Source organism: Pleurodeles waltl, chromosome 9 (genome assembly GCF_031143425.1).
Source record: "Pleurodeles waltl isolate 20211129_DDA chromosome 9, aPleWal1.hap1.20221129, whole genome shotgun sequence".
NCBI lineage: Eukaryota > Metazoa > Chordata > Amphibia > Caudata > Salamandridae > Pleurodeles > Pleurodeles waltl.
In genome coordinates this window covers 387,650,315-387,669,040 of record NC_090448.1, presented here as the reverse complement: position 1 = coordinate 387,669,040, position 18,726 = coordinate 387,650,315, and the positions used below count along the sequence as shown (strand labels likewise).

The window sequence follows — 18,726 nt, the reverse complement described above, 5'->3', positions numbered from 1 at the left end:
CTGTTGCACCGCTGCGCGCGGCCCGAGCCGATGGCCGTGGCACGCGGTCACAAGACTCGCCGCGCCCCTAGGCTGCTCTGCATTCTCCTAGGCCCCAAATTGGGCATGGGGCCTCGTTCTACTTTCACGCACCACGCTCACAGGCAGGTCTGACTCCCCACTCACCTGTTCTTTTCTTTTCTGCTTTTTTCTGGCTATCTGGTTGTGCCATCCTTTATGTTTTTTCTCCCTTCCCATATTACCATTCTCTTCCTAGCATTCTCTGTTCCCTACTCTCTATGGCTCCTAGTCCATTCTGTTCTATGTGTTTTTTCCCTATCTAAGATGGTGTCCTTGTACTTCCTGTTGGTCGCTTCCTGTTTGTTGGTATTTAAGGGCTGTGATTCTTTCTCTCCTTGCGCTGCAACACTTTCTGTTTGGATGGTGTCTTCCCTCCTATTTCCTTGCCTTCCTTTGCTGGTTCTCGTCAGTTCCAGTATATTTTCCTGTATTTGCCTCTGTTGATACCTGTTCCTTTTGTTCCCGTTTCAGGAACCTATCTTTTTGGAGGTTTTTTCCCCTTTTCAGGTTATTTTTCCCTCTGGCGCTACTTCTGAGGGACACGGTCTGCTCTTGGCGTTCCCATTGCCTGCAGCACCGTGGCTACCAGAAAGAGTCACCCCTACCTGGGCCAAGGCTGAACATTCAAGAACAAGACCCACGCCACTTGTTCTGCGGACTCCAGGTTAAAGCAGCACGTAAGTCTTGACAGGTCCTCCCATTCAACAGAGACCAAAGGATAGTCCCTCAGGTCACCGTGAATGCAACATGTAGAGACAGTGTTCCTGGGTATTTGAGTTTTGCAGTCCACCAGGTTGGCTCTAATGACGGATTGACTGCAACCTGAGTCAACCAGTACGGTAGTGTTGTGTCCATTAACAACCATCTCTTTCATATACTTCGAATTCTCTTTTCCGGTATAAAAGACTCTTCCACGGGTAACGCCGATTTACATGGGTTCCGGTTTCTCCTCCTTGTGGGGACACATGCGGGCAATATGACCCCACTCTCCACAACTGTAGCACTGTGTTTGTTTGTTAGAATTTTTCTCATTGAATCTGGGAATAAAAGTCTCCTCTGGGTTTTTCTGAGGTATAGGACGGTAGGAGGGTCCTATCGGCCGACAAGTGGGGTTGGTTCCTTTTGATGGGCTAGGTCTAAATTCAGCAGAGCGATGGTATGCACACGCCAGGTCTATTGCCGTAGTGGTATCCATGTTGGGGTGCTGTTTCATCCAATTGCGGGTGGCTGACGGTATTGTTCGAGAAGGATCGTTCGAATAACATCTTCACTGTCAGTGCCAATGGGTCCCAACCATTTCAGTCTCAAATCCTTTACTCGGAAATGGAGGGCACGGGGTTCTCTGATGGACACCAATTGTTTTTTCTAAATTTGAGCCTGTAATATTCGGTATCAAAGCCAACTCGCTCCAATATACTTTTCTTTATATCTGTGTAACGGGTAGTTCCCCCAGGATTACCACTTGATATGCAGCTTGTAGATTGCTGTCAGTAAGGGGGCCACATACTGTCCCCATCCATCTTCTGGCCATGTAGCGGATGTAGCTACCCTCTCGAAGTTGGTGAAGAACGTATCAGGGTCTTTACCTTCTTGATACTTCTGGAGGACAGAGCTAGGCATGTTGAGATGGAGTTGCGTTGCGGTTATGGTGTCTGTTAGTTTTTGCAAGGCGGTCTAATGAACTAGCTGATTATTTGCTATAATGGTTGCCTGGCTCTTCAACGCGCTTTGAAGGGTTTCTCGGTCTGTCCTAGCTTCCCTTTGGTGTTCCTCCCATACAACTTGCAGGTGGCGTTGCCCCTCCGCCAGCTGCTGGATAATGTCGTCGATCATAGGTTTAACCTCCAGTGCAGAGGATGATTTATGGCCCCTTTCTTCTTCTATTGTCGCTATCCCACTTCTGACACCACTGTAGGAGATGAAGGTATAGCGTTATTAAAGAAACAGTGTAAAGGAATCTGTAATAGACATACTCTGGTTTTAGTAATGTTGTTATTTTATTACCTCATTTATTTAATTCTCTTCGTTTCTCATGAGTTCTACATAGTCAGTGTTCTCTTTGTTCTCAGTTCCTTTCTGTCGGCTTTTTCTGTCTTTTCCATTTTTCTCTCCGCTCTGCTTTTAATTCTCTTGTTTAGTCTTTCTTTAGGAATCTTCTCTTCGGGGAGATGCTCCCCGTCATCTGAACAAAACCGGAAGTACCGCCGGGATGAAAGTCGGAGGGAAAGAAGAAAAAAAAAAAGTAATTGGTTTATTCAGGGGCTTCTGGGGTAGGGGTTAGAAGGGAAAGTGTAGCGTGGTGGGTGATGGGACCGGGAAACCCTTAGCAGGTGCCCAAAATATCACCAAATTGTGGGGTGTTGCTTTGTACGCTCCAAGTTATTCTTTTGAACTCAGTGAGACTGTTAGCTTCACAGCTGTCGTTGGTGCGCGTTAGTAAGACACTCAAATAACACCCAAAGAAAGAAAGAAAAAAAATAGTATTTTGTTTGTTATATTAACGGTGCTGAGTTGTCCATATTACTTTTCCCCAGCACTCGCCCCACACCACCCGCTTTCACCTCCCGCCCGAAAATTGCACTATATGGATTTCGGAGGCAGGTACGTACCTCCACGGACGTGGCAGGAAAATGATCCTGTCCTCTGTTTCACCGACAGCGTCTCTGGGTCTTGACCTCCTGCGGCTCCACTTTCATCCTCCAGGGTCGGTCGCTCTTCTTCAGTCTCCTGTCTCCTCTCTCCTCTCCGTCTCTGTCTTCGGTGTATCTCTGGGACACCACACGTGTCGGAACTTCCTCCTTTATTTTCATGGAACCCTGGATATCTGGGTTTGTGTAAGGACTCTTCTGTGTAGTTTCGCTCCTCAGTGCCCCCGGGGCATTGGGTGGTCGGCCCAGGGTCAACATCAGTAACCAGGGTCCTCGCAACCCTGTTACACCATGCAAAGGGAAACAAGTTTTACAATATTTTACCAGACATGGCGTCCAGGTAGTCTTTCTGAAGGAGACTCATTTAGCGCCCACTTCTAGCACTACATTCGCTAAACAATGCGGCCCCCACAGACTTTAATCCAACTACAGCTCCTACTCCCAAGCAGTCTACATATTGATCCATAAAATCTTACCATTCCACAACCACTACACTACTGCAGACCCACAGGGCAGATTGATTTTGGAACGTGGCATGCTGGCCGGTCGTAGGATCGCCCTACTTAATATATATGCTCCTAATGTAGACAACCCATATATCTTTTCCACACTCCAGATGCATATACACATGGAACCCACGAACCATCTGATACTTGGAGGTGACTTTAATCTACCCCAAGATACAAGCCTGGACACCACATCCTTGCAACCTGTGAATAAACCCCAATCTTTGAAAGTTTTATGTGATATATGCCATCCCCAGTCCTTGCGGGATCGCTGGCGGATTTCGTCCTGTGCCACACTAACCTATACATTCTGTTCTGCCCCTCATAATAACTGGTCCCGCATTGATTTCTGGCTTATGTCACCACAAACATTGCACAAGCTATGCTCTGTCTCCCACCTCCCTTGGACTCTTTCAGACCACTCTCCAGTCTGACTCGACCTATGCATTACCTGCCTGGACTATTTTGAGCACCCATGGCACTTCCCTGCTACGGCCATGCAAGATGAGGTGTTCTGCTCGGATCTCCGTATCGTTATTATAGAATACTTGGCCAATAACATGGCCCTGGTTACATATAAAGCTACACTATGGAAGGCGTTTGAGGCCTACGTTAGAGAGATCACTATAGCTAAGCACTCAGGTGTTTTGCAGACTATCCACCAGGATATTAGCCGTATTGAAGTTGCACTAGCAGAGGCAGACATCCGGCGGCCTCAAGACGTGCGGGGGCACATCTGCTTGCCCAAGCTAATTGCTGGACACATTTCGGGACTTGGCAGAACACGAGGCCAACTTCCTGTGTAAATATGCCAGGGTACGTCAGTATGGCGAGGGTGAGAGGCCCAGCTGCACTTTGGCATGCCTTATGCGCCCCCCTAGGTCGATGTCATATTCCTGAATTTGCAAGGCCCCCGTGGCACGAAGACCTCAACGCCTTCTGAGGTACAGACACTACTATTTAATTATTATAAGCACCTTTACACCACCCGCGTACAGAATCACTCAGCTGAGATGCTGAGGTATCTGGAAGAGGTAGCCATGGTGTGGCTGAGCTCGCCACAATAGCATAATCTAAGCGAACCCTTCACGTCTGAGGAGGTTATGCTGGCTATTGATTCAATAAATGGCTTTAAGGTGCCAGGCACGGATGGATTTGCAGGTGACTTTTATAAGGCATACAAGGACATCCTGGCCTTCTACATTCTGGACATATACCGTGGATGAGGGAGTGCTCCGCCCATGCTCCAGAACACCTTGGTCACTTTGCTGTTAAAACCGGAGAAAAACCCCACCCTCTGTAGCTCATACCGACAGTTGTCAGTTCTGAATTTTGATAATAAAATTTGGCAAATATGGTGGCTAACTGGCTGTCCCTATTGCTGGGCCGGATAATCTCACAGTTCAATCAGGATTTGTGTCACACAGGTCCACGTCAGTGAACTTGCGTACAGTGTTCGCGTCCCTTCATAGAGTCTCCCCAAAGATACTGGCAGTGGTTGCCTTATTAGACGCGGAGAAAGCTTTTGATTCTTTAGAGTAGCCCTTTCTAGAGGCCACTCTTCCTAAGCTCGGTATGTCCTGGGCTTAGTCTTCTTGAATGTTCTACTGTACTCCTCTCCTACTGCCCGTATCCTAGTTAACGGCACACTGTCATAGGTCTTTCCTATCACCAGGGGAACTCGGCAGGGGTGCTGTCTGTCGCCCCTCCTTTTCAAAATTGCAATGGACCCTTTGGTATTTCACCTCCAGGAAAAACACATGCACAGAGGATTGCAATTCAATACTGGACCTTTATTGGTCTCCTTATATGCAGATGACATCCTCTTGTTTTTTTGCCACCCCATCACTAATTTGAGCCCGGTGATGCTGGAGATAGCTCGGTTTGGTGATTTCTCTGGCTTGCGGATTAACTGGCATAAGTCCAAGCTGGTCCACTCACAGAGGTAACTACCCAAGTGACCTGCGAGTTCCCTCTCTCCTTGTGAGAGGACCAGGTTAGGTATCTGGGTATCCATATACATTGAGAGAAGGAGCATATACTTAGACTAAATTATGGACCAGCAGTGGAGAGACTAAATATGCAGATAAACTGCTGGTTCCATCTTCCCTTATCCATGGCTGCCTGCATTGCATTTTTTTAAATGGTGGGACTTCTGTGGTTTTTATATCTCTCTGTTAACATACCGAATCCCCTAACCAACACATTTTTCACTACACTACAGAGTTCTTTGACACAGTTGATTTGGGCTGGGAAGCGCCCCGTGTGTGTTTGAAGGTATTGACACTTCCGTATGAGCATAGGAGGTTTTGGGGTCCCCCATTTTCAGTTATACTACCTAGCTGCCCAATGCCACTATGCGTACTGTTGGTATTACCCGGATACTCGGCTACCATATACAATACCAGAAAGGGCCTCTGTCCAAATACACTTAGCCATCCATTGGAACCTGCAGACGTCCAGCTGTTGGCCACGACACCACGACATGCTGAGCTTGGCGTCGATTCGCTCGCCTTCTGTCTTGTAACTTACTAGCGGCGCTCCCTGTAGGCAACAATCCATGGCTCCCCCTTACAGCGGAGAAGTTGTTGCAACATATGCTTTGTTCTCTCCATCTTTCCACTATGGGCGACCTCTTCCTGCAAGATCATATATTCTTGCGAACAGAGGACAGTCGTTTTGAATCCGCCATATACATGGGTCATTTTGTCCTCTGACGTTTACAGAGCACACTGCGAGCACTTTTGCCTACTTACCCAGTAGCGCCCTCAGATTTCTCACCTTTCACATTAATTATAACAACAGACTCCAGCGCTGGCTTGGTTTCCAAGCTGTACTGTGCATCACTTGAGCTTCTCCCCGTTCAGGACAGGAGGGTGTGGTAAGTGGACTTGTGGCATCAGCTGTCGGATAAGATATGGTATGATTGTTGTTCTCAAACATGCACGGAATCTTTAAATCATAGATACAAACTTGTACATTATACATTTCTTTGTAGAATCTATGTGATGCCTAGTGCCTTGGCAAAAATAGACCCCTCACGATCCGATGCATGCCGGAAGTGTAAAGCAGAAAATGCAGACTTTAATCATTAAACTAAACATGTGGTGAGGTGGCAGAATATTGGAGAAATGTTTTTTATACATTGTCGTCTATGGTGGGTACCGCTGTCACTCCTGGCCCCCAGATGGCATTGATGGGATATGTTGAGACTATGCTAAACCTCTCCAACACTTTGCAGCCATAGATCTTCTCTTGGTGAGGTGGGAGATAGCTCTACACTGGGGTTCCGAGACGCTGCCTAGGGTGCGGGTGTGGCTCTGGAGTCTCATATACTGTGACATAACTAGCAAGATATTTCCTCTCTGCAGCCACCGGCTTTGCGCCCAAAGGACATTTGGCAGCCTTTGAGGGACCACTTATTGACCCTGGATGACACCGAGATGCTGGGCGCTTCTGTCCTGGAGCACCTGCCGTCAATAGTGTGAGGATATCTGGAACAGAGACATTGCTGATGATTGACTCTTTGACCTCTCAGTGAAAATGGTACATAATATACATCATCCTCCTATAACCCACGTTACTACCCTTTATGTGTTACGCTTCTTTATGTATAAGCTTCTTATGTGTATATGTCCCAAAGTGCAATTGTATAACGACACATATGGTGCATAGTCTTGTCCCTGCTGGTTGCACAGCCTGTTATTCTTTATATTCTTTTGGTTTGAAATTTATTAAAAAAGAATTAAAAAAAAAATCAAATAATCCCAAATATGATCTACGTTGGTCCTTATCAGTGGGACCACTCATTTTTTCCAATAGCTTGTATCAAGCAAGGCTTGGGGTTATTCCTTCAGATGATATAGTATGTCCTAAATATTCAACTTTCTGTGCTTTAAATTTTCATTTTTCCATCTGCAAGGCCATGCCTCTGATCTGTAGCACATCCAAAACCCTTGACAATATAGTATTATTTGCTTCTATGGAATCAGCAAAAATAAGAATGTCACCCTGGAATGCCTCAACCACATCTATGTTCCTAAAAAGTTGAAACATCAACTTCTGGAACACAGATGCAGCCGAGGCTAAACCAAACGGCATCCTCGTGTACCTGAAAGCAATATCAGATGTGAAACCTGGTGAGATGCCTTCACTTTTCCTCAAGAGTGATCTGATGATATGCAGATTTGAGATCAAGTGTAGTAAAATACTTTGCCCCACTGCGTTGTGCCAACAACTCTTGAATTTTTGGTAATGGGTGACAATCAACTATTTGTTTATTTAATGATCTCAAATTGAAACATAATCTGAGTGAACTAGATTTGTTTTAACTAAAACTATGGGAGAAACCTGTTTGGAGGAGTCAACTTGTTTAATGACACCCTCCTCTAACAATTGTTTGGATAAAGAACCTAACTCTTTTCTTACACTAAGGTGAACAACCCTTAGCTTGTGTCTAACCAGTGTGGCTCCTTTTTTAGGATGGGGGTTAGCGTTTGATTTGGTGCATACTTAAGTATACTTATACTGTGGGTTACAGCAATTTCATTTGTCGGTGCTGTGTTCTTTAAAAATTCTTGCTCGCTAGTGGTCAGTTATGCCTTTTTCTCCCTCTTTTTTCTGTTTCAGAGCAGTAACCTACTACTGTATTGTTCCACTTTGGTTTCTTTATCTTTTGTTGTGACTGACTATTTTTGACATTTCTTTGGTGCTCCCCTTTCACTGTGGGTGTTTTAGGCTGGTAGCTGCCTGCGTTTTATTGCAGCATTCTGTTTCTCCCATGTCGCTGACATTTGTTTTGGCTTTATTCCAGTGCTGTCCTCTACCCTGCTCCTAAAATAAGCTTATTTTTCTAAACAAATGGCTCCCAAAATAAGCTTATTTTACTAAACAAACACAATATGCCCTTGCATTGCATCGCAGAGTCTCTCTCTCTCTCCAGGACCCCTCCCTGCCAGCACTCACAACATTGCACACAGAACATTGCTTACCTCCTTTGTGGGGCCATAAATCTTTTCAGACTGCTCTGCTAACTTCATCAGAGCTTTGTTAAAATGCGAGTCAAAAATGCTTGTTTTTTGTTTTTCTTGTTTCCTAAATAAAAAGTAGTGTGTGTTTGCTTTAGCAGTCTACACCTTCTACTGTTACTATTGTGTTTAATTACGTATTTTTCATTCAGTTTTCTCTGCCTCATGAAGTATTTATTTGGACTGTAGATTCTATTATGTTGAGCTTTATATATTTGTTTAAATAAGCTGTACAGTGTGACAGTCATTGTGTTGGCTCTGCTCTTGATTCTAGGAGAGGAATGTAAATAAGTTGAAGCATAAAGGATTTGTCTGCCAACAAATGCATCAGCACAAATAGACTGAGCTGCAAAGAGCTAGTCACGAACGGTGAACTGCAGAACCGTGCTTGGGCAAAAGGGGGCTGGAATCAATTGGGCACATTGGGTAACTTTGTTGTTTTGACGAGGCAGCCAAGCTTCAGTTAATAAAAACAAACTGGTATATCTGTTTTTCCTCTTCTTTTCAGCCTCAGTCAGACTTGCTAGGATTGATTCAAATAATGATTGTGGTTTTTGGTGTGGTTTTTGGTGAAGAGCCACCAGTATTTTCTCATGCTGCTGGTTCACCGACATCATACCAGGCAAAGGGACGTCCAAACAGTAAGTAAACCTCTAAGCTCGAAGTGTAAACTATTTGCTCAGTTTTCACTTTCTTGTGTTTTTTCTTGTTTGTGTTATTTGTTTTAACAGGGAAAGCGGAAATATATGGTGCTCTTTTAAACAACGTTTAGGTAACTGCTTTGGAGACATTAAATGAGATTATGTAGCATGGACGAAGTACTCCTTCCTATTGCGATTTCATCATACTTATTCTGGCTACTTTTTTCTTTGTCATGCAGGTCGATTGTCGACTGCACGTCCTTTTGGAAGCTGAAGCTGAAGCTACTAATCGAGCTTGTTAGTGTCTTCTGACACAAAATTGCTGTTTTTGTTTTCTAATTGCACTCTCCCAGCCCTCCTCCGGCTCCCTCCTGCCCTCTCCTGTCATTGTCTTGGTTGTCTCCCCATCTCCCCTGATTGACCCGTCTCACCACTACCTACCTGCTTTTATTTTTTAGGTCAAGCGTGCAAGCCTGTTATAATCACACCCACTGCACGCCCATCACTGTTACTCTTTCATGGGCTTGCCTTTCAAACATCCTTTGTTATCATTGGTAAATGCTTTACATTTGTCCCTCCTTTGGGCAGTTTTGTTACAGCCTTGGCCATTGACCCTGTTACATGGATAATTGCACTTTTGCTGATACGTTTGACTGCAAGCAAACTTCTTTTTCCTCTTGTGTCTCTCCTTTGCGCTCATACTCATGGCGGTCATGGCGCTTTGAATCAGCTTACTTTTGTCAACTGTTTTACTTTTCATTTTCAATTTATGTGACAAGAAAAGTCCAGTTAGGAATTTACAACAGTAATAGCTCTAACTCATTCCTCTTTGCCAATACTTGTTTTGTTACAACGGCTGATGATGCCTTATAGGGTTCAAGTATAAAACACACTGACTCATTCATAGTCTCAGAAAGAATAGCAACAAGCATGCTTTGACATAGGCATTTAAAAATCCTCTTCTTGGGTGCCAATGGTCCTCACAAAAGCCCTTGTGAGGCAGCATTCAAAATGTGGAGCTAAAGGAGCCGACATTACGACTTGAGCAGGGAAACTATTGCGACGCAGCCTTTTCTGTCACGTGACCTACGAATAAATTTACACCCATAATTCCGTGTCACTTCTGGGTCCTCCTGTTGTTTCTTTCCATGGCAACAAGTGTTTATCAATGTACCGGATTACGACAATTATTATAAATTGCTTGCATTTTAAAGAGTTTTCTAAGATGAACTTAGTAAGCTACATCACTCTGACAGTCTGTGGATCGGTGTTTCCTGGCACCACAGACAGCGGCCATGAAACGTATACTCTAGTTTCTCTTCAAACAGCATATAACATTCATCTTTTACCAAAGATTTCCGTGGAGAGGAACATTCAAGAGTTTCGCTCAATTCTTGAAAGCCCTGCCAAGTACAGGGCTACCCTTATTTAGTAAACAAAAGTATAACTATATAGTAGACAGACTGATTATTTGCTTGCTAGTTCCCCAAGTGCGACAACATTCTTTTTGTTATCTGTCAATGCGCTACTGTGAAGCAGTTAACCTATAGCCCAATTACATGGCATATAAGAAGAACGCATGCTGCACAAAAAACTCCATATCATCCAAAAGGATCCGCTACCATGTGGGAAGCAGGAATATATAATAACAGGTAAGGAAGATCAATTAGTAAATGAAGCACTGAACTGTATCCAATCTGGGTTTTATTTCTGGATCTGCTCTTGCTGCTCCTTTCTCATTGATTATTGTGATTTTATTCAAATCCCCTCTGTGGCTTAGTTGTAAAGATGTGTTAAAGTATACATTTAAAACATATAGGTATAAATATATATATGTATGTATGTGTGTAAAATGTATGTATATTTACATCATGCCACGGTCTAACAGGTTAATAAAGTTTGAATCCAGCACTATTATCCTTCTGCGATCCTGATAAAATCACTTAATCAACCCTTGCCTAAAAACTACAGGAAATAGCAAAGCCAATAGGTTGTGCTTATACCAAATCTATTTGCTTTGTCTATGCTATTTCTTAGCCATGTACAGCAGTGTGGCTGCTATGCAACATGGCTGAAAGTAAAAAGAAAAAAAAATGCTATGGAGTGGTCAACACTTGCTCCATTATAGCACCTTTTTATGTTATTTTGAGACATGCTGCACAGCAGCCGCGCAGCTGCACAACATGGCAAAAAAGATTGACAAAGCCAATAGGTCGCACATATGTGTGACCTATTGGCTTTAGCAATGCTTTGGGGAAAAAAGCGATATGATGAGGCTAGCACTGGACAAGCGCAAGCGCTTTGTTCTGTTGTAATCCATCTGTGGGCTTTTATCCACGCCCACCGCACGCCCATCACTATCACTCATTCATTGGCTTGCCTTTCAAAAATCCTTTGTTATCATTGGTAAATGCTTTACTTTTGTCCCTTCTTGGGGCAATTTTGTTACCGCCTCGGACACCGACACTGTTACATGGATTATTGCACGTTTGCCGATTGGTTTGACTGTGAGCACACGTCTTTTTCCTTTTGTGTCTCTCCTTCGAGCTCATACTCAGGGCGGCCATGGTGCTTTGAATCTGCTTGCTTATATCAACTGTTTTACTTTTAATTTAAAATTTATGTGGCAAGAAAAATCCAGTTATGAATTTACAACGCTAATAGCTCTAACTCGAGCAAACGTGCGACCCATTGCATTGCAAATGCTTGTTTTAATTTGATTTCATGAGAGAACACTGTGACCATACCCAATTCTTTTCTAAACACATTTTTGTAACGTTCAATAATGCTTTCTATACCTTGATTAGTGGGCATACAATAAACGGGAATTTCAGCTGCTGGATCCAATATAAGACCTAAATTACCCAGATGTCTCCATCCTAACACATGTTGACCTTGATCCAACACATAAATTGTTCCTAAAGTAGTGCGATTATCAAAAGAAATAGAAGCCACAAAAAATCCCAAAATATTGATTATGACTGTAACCATAGGCTTTAATGTCAATGTTCTCTAATTTTCTTCTTTTCCAATGTTCTTTGAAGAAAGCTTTTGATACAAATGAAAACGGAGAACCGAAATCAACCAGCATCACTGTTTTAACTCCATCACTGTGAACTTCACATTTTGGACTCTGAATATTTGATATATTTGGTATCTTCCTCATCGATGGCAAGAATGCATTCATAATTTCTGTTTGTATCTTGGACATCCTCAATTTTATTCTCCACAATGAGATTCACAGTACGCTGAGTTCTGCAAACTGAAGAAAAATGACCAGTCTTCCCACACTTAGAAACAGCTAGACAATTGGCTTTTTTAAGGTGTGTAAATGATCCACACCTAAAGCATTTGGTTTTATTGCCCTCAACTTTATTGGGGCCATTACTGTATTTATTTTTGTTTGCACTGCGAACAACAGCAGCTTCCAAATGATTATCCTCCCCATTCAACTTTTTATAAGAATGTTTGGCACTTTCAATGCTTTTGACTGTTTCAACAACTTCCTTTACTGAAGGATTTTAATGTCTCAATAGTTGTTCTTGAATTTTCTAATTATTGCAGTGCATTATCACCTGATCATGAATGTATTGGTTAGAAAGATTTCCAAATTCACGTGTGGAAACTAATATGCGAAGAGCAGCCACATACCCTTCAACTGGTTCTGAAGTCAACTGATGACGTGAATAAAATATGAAGCGCTCCACAACTACATTCAGTTAAATAGTAACACGGAATTTTAACCTATCCAGTGCTTCTGACAAAACATCATAATCTTCTTCATCTTCTTTTGTGTATAGGCAAATGATCAAAGATTTCTTGTATTTCTGCTCCAGCAGAACTGAGCAGAAAATGAATTAGCATCCGTAGCTATCATGAAGATATTAAACAATTCAAACCACTTGGTACATTTCATAGGAATATCCCCTGGAGTTTGCAGAAGGTGGGGTGAAATGCAGCACTGTTGCATGATGTGAGAAAGATACGAGTGTAAACAATGATGAAACACCAACTGAAGAATACTGTCTTTAGTTGACCAAATTGATGGCAGCGTACCCAGAATGCTGAGAGGCTGTAGTCGGGAAGAGCTCACTTCCATTTGCGGCGGAGCCAGGGTCTGAATTTGAGCACGATGATGTAACCTGGCCACAAAATCGGTGGTCAGGTACGTAAAGCGCAGCACCAAGTAACACTAGAAAGTTGAACAAAGTGGCGCATAAAAGGAGGGTAAAAGGCGATATCCTTGAGTAGAAAGTGCTCGCGGTGAGGTGTACCACCGGGAACAGCAGACTTCGTCGCCAAAATGTAGTAATCACGGACCAGATCTACAAAGTTAGATAATTAAGCTTTATTGTAATAAAAACATCACCAGCAGCAGAGGATGACCAGCCAGGTCGATGGTCAAAGTCCTACTGTCAAGAATCAAAAGATGCATTCCAAAATAGAATAAAACACAGTGAAGGCTCGTGGACGCACGTGCCTACAGAGATAAATTAACATGTGCAGGCAACAATAACAAAAACTACTAACCTTACAAACTGTAAAGAAACAACATTACATTACAAGATAGTCTAACACATGCAGACCAGCTGCCACTTGGCCTCAGAAAAAAAGATGTAACAAAGACATTTTGCACAGAATTTGTCATTAATGAAAATAAACAAGGAAATACCCTATAAACTGGCAACACTCAAAACGTGTGAAGCACAATCTGCTAAGAATCCACCTCCCACCTGTAAGTGCTAATGTGTCATAAATGTGTGAGGAGTGGACCATGTCCTTTAAAAGAAACTGGGGAAGCCACCATACCTCTAGTTGAGGTACCTTGCTGTACTGTCCCAGGAAAGAGAAGGTAAGGCACATCCATGTACTCATACTGAAAGAGGAATTATGCTTGTCAAAATATAGTATTTAGGCTGAAAGATAGTCAACGTCTACAGAATACAGAGGCTCAAAGAGGGCATCTTGCAAAGACTGAGAGGGAGAAGGACACTGATTGACCATTATTTTGAAAATAAAACTCTTAAGGACATGGGACGTTAAGCAGGACAAAAACAAGAAAACTGGAAAAACCCAGTGCTCTGAAAGCTGTAATTGTTGTCCACTGGATTCTTAAGGCTAAGACTGCTAACTTAGGGAAGAAACCAACAGATAGGCAATCTAAGACTCTCACTGGATCACTATAAGGAAGGGACTACACCACAAAAATGTGTTTCGTCAAACTCTGTCATTGACTTTTAATGTTTCTGCCCAACAAGATTGTTCAATAAAAAGGGCAACTTGCACACAACATCCAAAGGATTCTAAGGTTTGCTTCTCAAGTTCTGCCCCCCTAATCGCAAATGGTTAAACGCTGGACATTACAGGACTTTGTCTCGTAGAGATGATGGATTTAATTGAAATGTCCAGGAGAACTGAACTGATAGACAACCTAGAAATGGAGACGAGGGATGTTTGAAGCAACAAAGAAGTACTAAGCAGAACCTGACTGCACTCATCTTCAATTTTCTTCAGAACCCTGAGGATGAAAGGGAAAGGATGGAATATGTAAAGTAGACCTTACGGTCAGCTTCCTAAAGCCTTCGGAGAGGCAATTAGTGAGAAAATGTTTAGAAGAAGGGAATTCGTCTCGGAATCAATGAGGTCCAGCAACTGATAACCAAATAGGCCACAATTGTTTGAAACAGTGCAGAGCGTAGTTTCTTCATTACTGAGCGTGGGAACAGACAACTTGTTCAGTCAATTGCACTTTCTTTTCCCCTTCTGATAAAGGAGATTAGTCTCTGCGCACAGAAACATATCTGGGGATAATGAGGCAAGTGCTGAAGACTACTACCAATCTACTTGGTTGCCTGACAAAGACTGATTTGCTCCAAAGATGCTCCTGAAAATGAAATAAGCCACAAAAGAATGTCTGCTAACAGCCTCCAACTAAGAGACAGCAGACTTTCCTCCAGGTACCACAAACCATGAACCGGGAAATCTCCCAGAATCGCCTCTCTGCCTCCCACCCCTAGCTGCTATGGCGATTCACAAAGAAGCCACTTGTTTGCCTGTCTGACACAGACCACTTTTCTCCTATGATGATCCTGAAAGTTAAGTATCGCAAAAAGAATGGCGTCGACTACCTCCTATTCTAGGAAATTCTAGTTTACTCTGGGGACTACAAACCCTGAACCATGAAATCTACTAGAATAACCCCTCCAAACCCTCAAACATAGAAGGCTGGTACCTCTTGTCAAGATCGTGGAAGGGAGAGACAGATCCCTCCATCCAGATTCACTGGAAGAAGCCACCTACTCAATGACTGACAGATCTGATATGCAACAAGGACCACAGTTTTGTAGTCCAGAAACAAAGGATTCCTGTGCAAAAGAAGATATTTAACTGGGAGCTAGAGGCCTATTTAATTACCACCAGGCTGACATTTTCTGTTTTACCATCAAGCATTTTCTGGATGTTGCTTGGTCCTTGTTCATCAAGGTTCCTAGTTGTGATGTCAGTGTATCCTTCCCTGTTTGGGGAAGGAACACCTACCCTGGGTTGGTCTGAAAAGTCGCTCTGATGAATTGTAGATTTTGGACTGGGTGAAGATAGGACTTCCTCCAAACCAATAACTCTCTGAAGGACTGCACCATATGGCAAACAACCTACACATCCTTGGTTCCCTTGGTAAAGGAAAAGGCAGAGTTTAGCCAATCATCAAGATACGGAAATATCCTAGCATATATCCTTGCAGCATAAGAAAGACCTAATGCACAATTTGAAAGTGAAATGTTGGTTCTTTACACAAAACCTTAGGAATCACCGTGACTCTGGAAGCATTGGAACATGTACATATGGGCCCCTGAGCTCTGAGGCCAAATATTCCCATGGATTGATCAACAGATTGATATACTGAAGTGCTGTCATACTGAAATGGATGTAAGGAATATGGCTATTGAGAGCCTACAAGTTGAGCACTGGAATCAAGTCTGTTTTTGAACCACAAAGAGGATAGAACAACTCCCATGCTTCTGCTACATCGGATACCACTTTTGCAGATAAAGGCCCTCATTACAACATTGGCGGTAAATGCCGCACCGCCATGCTGACGGTCACCAACATACCGTGACCACGGCGGTATACCGCTACGGGTATTATGACCCACACAGAGAAGTCCGCCAGCCCAAAGGTCAGTGATAAACTGGTGGTACCAAAACCCACACCGTTACGCCAACAGAAATACCCCCACAGCATCATGACCCATGAATCACAGCGGCAGTCATTCAACCGCGGTAAACCATTGACGGTACACACCGCCGCGCTCAAAATACACACACTAACAAAACTACACCACATTGGATCATTCAAACTACACACACCTGACACACACACACACACCACACACACACCCAATCCAATATAAAACACAGACCCACAATACCCACAACCCCTTACACCGAAAAAAATACTGCCAACTGAGAGAAGGACAATCCAGGAGCACCCACTGAATCAGAGCCACATAACACCATCACCCATACACCATCACCCATACACCATCCACGCACCCCACACACCCTCACACATACCACTCACACTACAACCATGGCACCACAAAGACACCCCAGGATCTCAGAGGAGGAGCTAAGGGTCATGGTGGAGGAAATCATCCGGGTAGAGCCACAGCTATTCGGATCACAGGTGCAGCAGACGTCCATTGCTAGGAAGATGGAGCTTTGGTGGAGCGCCGTGGACAGGGTCAACGCTGTGGGACAGCATCCCAGAACAAGGGATGACATCAGGAAGAGGTGGAACGACCTACAGGGGAAGGTGCGTTTCGTGGTTGCAAGACACCAGGTATCTGTACAGAGGACTGACGGTGGACCCCCACCTCCTCCCCCACAATTAACAACATGGGAGGAGCAAGTCTTGGCGATCATGCATCCTGAGGGCCTCGCAGGAGTAGCAGAAGGACTGGACTCTGGTAAGTCAAAACTTTACTACTCCCCCCTACCTGCATGCCATCACAAACTCCTACCCCTACCCTCACCCTCATCACTCCACCACCTCACAAATACCCCATCACAACCCACCCATCCCAATACCAAGCCCTGCATGCAACACCAGTGCATGGACCCCCATCACAGACCTGCATGGACACCCATCACCACAACATGCACACTAGCGACGATCACTTAGCCAAACCAAGCACAACTCACACAAGCCAAAGCTGCCCAGAGGGAAACATATCCATGCACAAGATGGCACACGCAGACACAATAACACTGCATTTACATCCCCACAGGACCCCCACTCAACGTCACCAGAGAGGAGGTGCCAACCACATCTAGTCCCCCCCACAGAAGAGGCTCACAGTGATGACAGCAGCTCTGCACGCCTGGATCACGATGACCAACCTGGCCCATCAGGGACCTCTGGAAGGTCGGTGACCCAGCCACAGTCCCAAACCACCACAGAGCCTCCTAGTCAGGAAACACCACCACAACACCCACCCAGCGGGCCCATGCCTCTGTCCCCAGGACACGTCAATCAGCAGTGTGTCCACCACTACAGGGACCTCAGGCAACCCACAAACACAGGATGATCAGGGACCTGGGGTCAGTGGCAGTGGGCACATGGTTCAGGGGACAGAGGCAAAGGACAACAGAGAAGTTGGGAGGACTGCTGTGCGACAGGGGGAGGACAGGCCCAGGGAACCCAGTCTCCACGAGGAACTTGCAGGGATCCTGGGAGCATACCACCATTCCCAGGACACCATGGGCCAGATACTGTACAAGTTGCAGGTTACCCTGCGGCTGCAGGAGGGACAGTACCTGGGGATCAGGGAGGACCTGAAAGACATCCACACCAGCCTGGTCACCATTGTAGGGGTGCTGGCAGACATGGCCAACACCATGAGGGAGGCAGTGGCACACCAACGGGCCCCTGACACTAGCCACACTGATGAACAGCCCTCCATCTCCGCCGGCGGTAGTCGACAGGAGGCCCCGCCACAGGACCAACAGGCCATCAGCAACCCACCCCCTACAGAAGGAGAACCACCCCGCAAATGGTCCCTGCGATCCAGGCATAAGCCAGAAAACATTGCCAAGACTCCCGGCAGGAAATAAGACTCTCCTGATTGTCACCCTTCTGTCCCACTCTGTCACCCTGTCCACCTTGAACTGCCATTGCTCCCCTTCCTATGCCCCCTTGGACAATGCACCTGTAATACAAATAGACTGGACTCTACCCTGTACTTTCCTCCATCAGCAACCCAGCCCATTGCAATACCCCCTCCACTTATTAGCACCTAAATAAACACCCTTTGAACAAATTCAAGTATGGAGTCTGTGGATTATATGACAAATGTATTAGTTTCACAACCTGTAAACATTGCAATTCTAATCTACTGTAATATTAACATAGGTATGACCTGTAGTGGGCAGCAGTAAACACATCAGGAGCCAGAGTTGGACACATAGATCTGAAAATAGGGATACCAAAGGGTACAGTAGGTGGCCATAGAAATAGGGAAATCAGGCTGCCATGTTCAATGTCAAACACAATACTGCAATGGAAGGTGAAGTTACAGTGTCTTACCTGTGTGTCACTGGAAGTTCTGTTGAATGAGTGTACTTCTGTTGCCCACATCTTCTTCCTCTGCCTCCTCTTCATCACTGTCCACAGGCTCCACCGCTGCCACACGACCATCTCCAGGCTCATCCTCCTGCAGAAAAGGCTCCTAGCGTCTCAAAGCCAGGTTGTGCAACATGCAACATGCAACATGCAACGATGATCTGGCACACCTTCTTGGGAGAGTAGTACAGGGATCCATCTGTCAGATAGAGGCACCGGAATC

The 18,726-nt window shown here is 44.6% G+C and overlaps 1 non-coding gene across 1 annotated transcript; it reads left to right on the top strand.

Annotated features, from left to right (window-relative positions):
• Nucleotides 1-10,186: 10,186 nt before the first annotated feature.
• LOC138260561 (U5 spliceosomal RNA) lies at nt 10,187-10,302 on the top strand. Its single transcript, XR_011198873.1, has one exon. It is a non-coding gene; the product is annotated as a U5 spliceosomal RNA (small nuclear RNA).
• The last annotated feature ends 8,424 nt before the right edge of the window (nt 10,303-18,726 follow it).